Raw genomic sequence first — 6,717 nt, forward strand, 5'->3', positions numbered from 1 at the left:
AATTTAATATCTCAAAGTGTAGTATCTATTCCGGCAGATACTGCAAGCAAAGACCATATGGGGACAACCCACATATAAAACTTTGGTCAATGTAGGGGCAACCCTTCATACCAATTGTCACTATCCAGCTCCCCTACTCCCCGGGGAGTTGGTCCCCATTTCCCCTTCATTCCTCACATTAAAAATCGGCCTTGTGCCTAATTTGCTCGGTGGGGGAGCAAATAAATAGCAACACCACATATAAGACCTTGGTCAATGTAGGGGCAACCTTTCATACTAATTGGCACTATCCAGCTCCCCTACTCCCTGGGGAGCTGGTCCCCATTTCCCCTTCACTCCTCACATTAAAAATCGGCCTTGTGCCTAATTTGATCGGTGGGGGAGCAAATAAACACCCTTTCTTGGCCTTTTGGCCAAGATCAAAGTGTAGTATCTGTTCTTACTACATGCTGTACTTATGTTTGTAACTTTGTGATATAAAGTGGGGGATAACTTTTCTGTATTAATTTAATGTAAAATGATCACCCACTTTACAACCAGTCGGTCTCGAAGCCATTCAAGTCATTCTCCAGATCATTCAAGTTGTTTTTGAAGGATTCGAATAATTTTTTAAGCATTCAAGTCATCCTTAAGTTCATTAAAGTCATTCTAAGTCATTTAATTTTTATTTAAGTCATTTCAGCCCATTTGTCGGTCATTTTAGTTTATCTTTAAGAATTTCATGTCAATCCTACATTCACGCATTCATTCATTACACGAGAGCACGCGACTAATGGCTATCCGCCTTGTTATTATAGCCAGATCAACTAAAATCCGGTACATCCAACACACACTGTAATGCATAGCTTTTTTAAATTAAATTACTTTATATTAGCTCTCATAGAATCTAAAATCGAGCAATTTATTTTTTCAGCTTTCACATGCCTATGGAGATGGACAGCTTAAAAAAAGAAGTTAATCAGCTAATGCGAAACAACGATGGGATATGAGTGACCATTTTGCGGAGCTTCCGACTACGTGGGCTGGTAGATAAACAAATTCATGAGAGATTGTTGGAATTTATGATACAACGAAACCTGCCGGTAACGATTGTTTTCAGAATTGACTAACTGTATCCTGCTGAATATTCAAGTCATTTGCATTCTTCTTCCTCTCCTAAGCCAGCGTCCAGCTACAAAGAAGGAGGCCATAATGGCAGACACAACCACAACGTGGAAAATCAAGTTTTGTCTGTTTTACGGTACATCAACCCATTTTAAAACGCGTTTATTGACGAAAAGTAGCCTTTATCAACAATTTAGTTTATACGATTTGTTTAACAAATACATTGACGATATTGCCAATGCTGCCGCAAAGAAGTGAGCCGTGATAGAAAGTAACTCACACTTGAGAGTATCCGATATATTTATAAAGTCATAATTTGTCCATGTGTGAGGTATTTTACAACAGTTGGGCTTGTGAATCTGCCACTAAACCCACCCTCCCCCTCTCTCTTAGACCAGAGACTTACCAATCCAACAAATTTTAAAAGGTGCCCCAGATACTCCCAGACTACAACTGAAAAAATAAAAAAAATTGGACCCAGTTGAGATATAGAAAGAGGAATGAAAAAACAAATCTCGCAAAAGAAGAGGACAACATTGAAGACTCAACCTTGCGTCTCCCAGATTTTCGACAAATAATAGGAAGCAGTGGACAGCCGCAAACCGGATCAGAACAACACACTAAAGGACCCCGGTAAACAAACACAAGTGTAACTAATAGACTCCTTAATCTGCCTAAAGTGCATAGAAGCCCTCTAGGACACAAACCACCTGATCCTACACTGTCCAATCACTCGACTGGAAGGAGGCTATGCGACAGCCCATCTACCTGAAGGCAATTTCTCAGACTGGCTAATAAATAAAATTGCACAGGTTGCTATTTTATCCACAATTTGGGGATTGTGCGAGTTATATATTTACCAATTATATCGGCGTATAGTTGAATATAATATATCTGACAAGATTTGAACTCGGATCTGTTTATTTAAATACTAAGTTGACCGATAGACATTTATGTTAATGTGTGCTTCACTCATCCAATGCCAGTGCAAGTCACAAAAGTAATCTAATATATAAAAACTATCTATCTGTCTGTCTCCATACTTCCAAACTATCTCCTCCGAAACTAAAAGTCGCAGAGCAGTGTTAGGGCTTGCAATGATTGGATTTTTTATGGATCGTTCTTTGATGGGTCTTTAGCAGGTTAAAATAGTTTTCAGGGGGTCAAAAATGGGTAAAAATTAAAAAAAGAAAATCTTTATACATTTTGTACATTCATCTTAGTTTATTTTTTATTTTTAATATTTAATTAGTTTATGTTCGTGTCACGTTGGTACAGTGGTAACGTCACCTGCTTTGAATGGTACAGTTTTGCTTTCGGTTTCGATTCTAGTTGATGGCACTCAAATACTTTTTATTACATTCGAAATCACAATTCTATATCAACATATACGAAATCTGAACAAATTAAAATATTATATTCAAGCGTATTTTACAACTAGGCACCCCCCTCCCAAGCAAGTCAAAGATATACGTAATTAGATAACTAATTGGGATCATGTTAAAAATAAGTTGCCTGCGGTTTAAATTATTTCGTCTAAACGGAAATGAAAAGAAAACTAAGTTTTCTTCTGACTAAAAATAGTAACGAGAAGATAAAGATTACGAGGTCATTCAGGTCAAATGACCGCCATCTTTGATTTTGGTAAACCTATGAAAAACATTTTGCTGGTTTTTAGGAGAATTTTAAACCATTGTAATTAATTTTATGCATATTGTTATTACTTAAACGTATCACCATGATTGAATAACTACAGCGCAAATTAGACGCACACGCCAACAAAAAGGATTCACCTCCATCCTTGAGGCTCACATTCACAAATACCGGAACTTAGAACTAACTTAAACTCAAAGGCGGCATGCATTCTGCAGAGTTATCCAACATAAGTCAAGTTCGATGGACAAAAGTTCAAAGAAGAAATAATTATAAGAGTGAAATAATCAAGGGAAAACATGCCGAAATAACCAGAAAGCGCATTGACTCGCAGAAATTCGCAATTTCTGGAAAATTTATAACTGCGATGTAAATATTGGGCAATCAACACTTCCCTCACTATGCAACAATCATGAGGTTGCTTGCACGGCAACTGAGAAGGTTAAACTGCTTTTTCGGCGGTTCACACCGAACTCAACTTTAGACATAAGCTACTCCCTTCCAAATTTCATTTTAAGGGACAGAAGCAATACTCAATGATCAGTAATTCATCCCTTCTCTTGCTCTTGATATCATAAGAAACGTAGACTTCTAAGGCGGGTGGGTCTGATCTCATCCCTGCTATACGGTTAAATAATGCTCCGCTGAGGTTGCCCCTAGATTTTTCAAACACTGAATCTTGCTCCCTGGCTGATGGAAAATTGATTCTGTGGTACTCCTTTATCTCTTCATCAAAATCTTTGTCCTTAATCAATATATCTAAGGACTTTGATAACTTTGAAATATTTTACAAAAGTCAGGTTTGAACGGGAATTGCTAAAAAAAGACACTATGTTGTATGACAATTAAATTATATACGGAATTAGGACCCCCGGTACTAGACAGATTAAACTCAAACGTATTTTCTCTTTATAAATATCAAACGCTATAGCAGACCTAACAATATTATTGGTATGAATAAAATAAAATATTATTAATATGAATAACTTAATGTGTGTGTAAAGTATGAAAAACGGATAAATTTACCCCGAGTGGAGTACAAATTATATAGTCGGCGGTAAATAATCGAAGAATTTGATGATGTAAAAATATTTCTTCCTTTTCAGATTGTGTCATGTCTTTTTAAAAAAACATGATTCCAACGGAAAAATGGATAAAAAAAAACCCTTTTCCCACTGAACCTAAAATAAATGATGATAGTCCAGGAAAAAAATGAACCGATTAAGCTTAAATATTCTGCTACTCTTAGAGAAGAATTTGAAAAAGAAAATGGTGGTAATTTTTGGATAAAACTTAAAGATTCATTCCCACTCCTTACTCGGCGTGCTTTCCAATGTTTGTTAGTTTTGCAAATCAGGGTTCTTAAGTTTAGTAGCAATAAAGGCAAAGGCCAGAGACTGCATGAATAATATGAGAGTAGTATTTTCAGAAACAGCTCATCACATAAACAAACTGATTGACCCAATAAAATCAGCAGCGTTCCCACTGATAATGCATCTGGTGTTTTTGTTCATTATTTTTGTAATACAAATTATGTTCATAATTTTCTATTTAAAAACGTTTGATTTTCTTTAATTTTTTATACATATGTATAATACTAGTTTTCTACAAAACCTTAAGTTCTAAACAATAATAAGGTTCTTTTTTATCTTCTGTTTCTCCATTACCTCCTACTCCCATACAAAAATACATGGCCATCATAAAATGATCATTTAATGATGGCCATGTATTTTTGTATGGGAGTAGGAGGTAATGAAGAAATATATAAAGCCAAGTTGTTAATGTTAGATGGCTGGTCTAAGGTGTCTGTGTAGAGGGGCCTGTCAGCACAGCTTCGCATGAGGATACCGTTTCCTTAGAAGTAAACCCTGACTAAATATTCAAAATAACAGAGTAGTCGTGGCCCAAATAAGATCTCATCGGTATGGTTAACCAACACTAGCTTGTAAAAGGAATGGCGCACTTTGCCCAAGTGATGTTATCCCAATTAACAGCATGAATCGGGATGCTTTGCCAGACTAGATGAAGTCTTGTCCTGGAGTCTATTAAATAAAAAAAAAGAGACACGAAAGATATGCTATAACATATTTTAATGGTTAATTGGCGGGGGGGGATTATGTTCTCAACTTCTTTAATAACTCATTGTTTAAGAGATAAAAGGGAACTTTAACGGGATATAATCGCATATCTATGTATTTTATATAGAGATCACGTGTTAGTCCCAGGAAATGGGGCCTTTATTTCTGAGAAACTTGGCTCAAGTAGAATGAAACAAAAGCGAGAAACACGTTACACCCTAAATCAAATCTTTGTTACACGCGTCGTTACATCTTCCTATCAGGTATTTTGTTCATACATTACACAAAGGTCATTTTTAGTAGCATTTATACACGTTAGGTTACATAAATTGATTAGTTAAATTTGTGTGAGGTGCTTACTCGAGACATAAACTAATTCAGGACATTGCTATTTTTACAAGCGGATAACCGTTTGTCAAGGCCCGGAGGCCACTCAAGGATAAGAGATAATCAGTGTCAGGAAGTCGGCGAGAGAACACCATAATGATCGGTAGCTGTTGGAATTTGATTATTCAAGAGGACAGCTCAACAAAAAACATGTTTACATTGGATGTAAAGACGACCATGTTGTAAGCAATAGGTAAACTAACCAATATAAAACATGTGTAAACCAAACTCGAAAGTATTTATGGAATTTGAATTTCAATATTTTATAAGACGTTATTTGTCCATTTTACAAAACTGATTTTTAATCAGCTTATTTATTAATTGAATTAATTTTGTAATATATATATATATATATATATATATATATATATATATATATATATATCTTAGAGTAACTTATTTTAAGAAAAAGTGTGAGAAGGTTAATAAACGAGACAATAATGAAAATAAAGAGACTCCTGGACAACGTCGAGAAGAGAAAGACAATAATGGAATAAAGTTATTTTAGGAGATACTAAAGTTGTAAAGACACGTCAGCGCCATTATCATCGTTGCATATTTGGTGAACCATATGCTGGAATACTTATTACAGAATTTCACGTTTGAACATATGTTGCGGAGATTAGTTTCATGTTGGCATGCACTAGTTTCACGTTTATATTTTATTTGATATCATTTATAACTCTATTGAACCATGTACCATTTGGTTGAGAAATATTTCTTTTGGGTATGGTTTGGCATAGTTTCTAGTGCTTGTTGGAATGGTGTTTATGATGGAAGACGAAAGACATGCACGAACCTGGATGATAGATCTCGTCTGTCGAGAACTATTTTCCATGTTATAGTTTTAGTGCGTTATTTTTATTTACCCCAAATAAAACATAAGCCGCTATGTATCACGGTGTGGCGGCTGTATGCAAATACAGATTCGTGTGCGAAATGATGTCACGGAATGATAGTAGAGATAATAGATTTTTAAAATAAATATTTAACAATTAATTTCATACTTACAGACACAGGAGTTTCATGCTTACGCAATTATCAGTGTAAGAATTGATAATTACGGTATATATATAAGTCTATTTGTCTGTCCATATGTCTATCCGTATGTCAGTCTGTCTCCATATTTTCAAACTCTATCTCTCCCAAAACTAAAAATCGCAAAGCGGCACTAGGGGTTTCAAATGATTGGATTTTTTTATGGATTGTTCTTTTATGGGTGATTAGATAGTTAAAATAATTTTTAAGGGGTCAAAATTGAAAAAATCGTTATACATTTTGTACATTCATTTGCGTTTATTTTACTCAGTTCATGTGCGTGTCACGCTAGTATATATATATATATATATATATATATATATATACGAAAGAGGTTAAAAAATAATGCCTCCTATTTTTTCTTCCGTTGGAATGTATCAGAGAGTATCGCAAATTGCATTGTTATGATGACTGAACGTATACGCTAATGCTCTAAAAGTTTTATCTCTCTGTTGCA

The 6,717-nt window shown here is 35.1% G+C and overlaps 1 pseudogene; it reads left to right on the forward strand.

The window, feature by feature from the left end:
- Positions 1-393: 393 nt before the first annotated feature.
- LOC145273830 (U2 spliceosomal RNA) lies at positions 394-530 on the forward strand (annotated as a pseudogene).
- Positions 531-6,717: the final 6,187 nt, after the last annotated feature.

Source organism: Euprymna scolopes, chromosome 4 (assembly GCF_053919585.1).
Source record: "Euprymna scolopes isolate OS-2025 chromosome 4, ASM5391958v1, whole genome shotgun sequence".
In the NCBI taxonomy this organism is placed as follows: Eukaryota; Metazoa; Mollusca; class Cephalopoda; order Sepiida; family Sepiolidae; genus Euprymna; species Euprymna scolopes.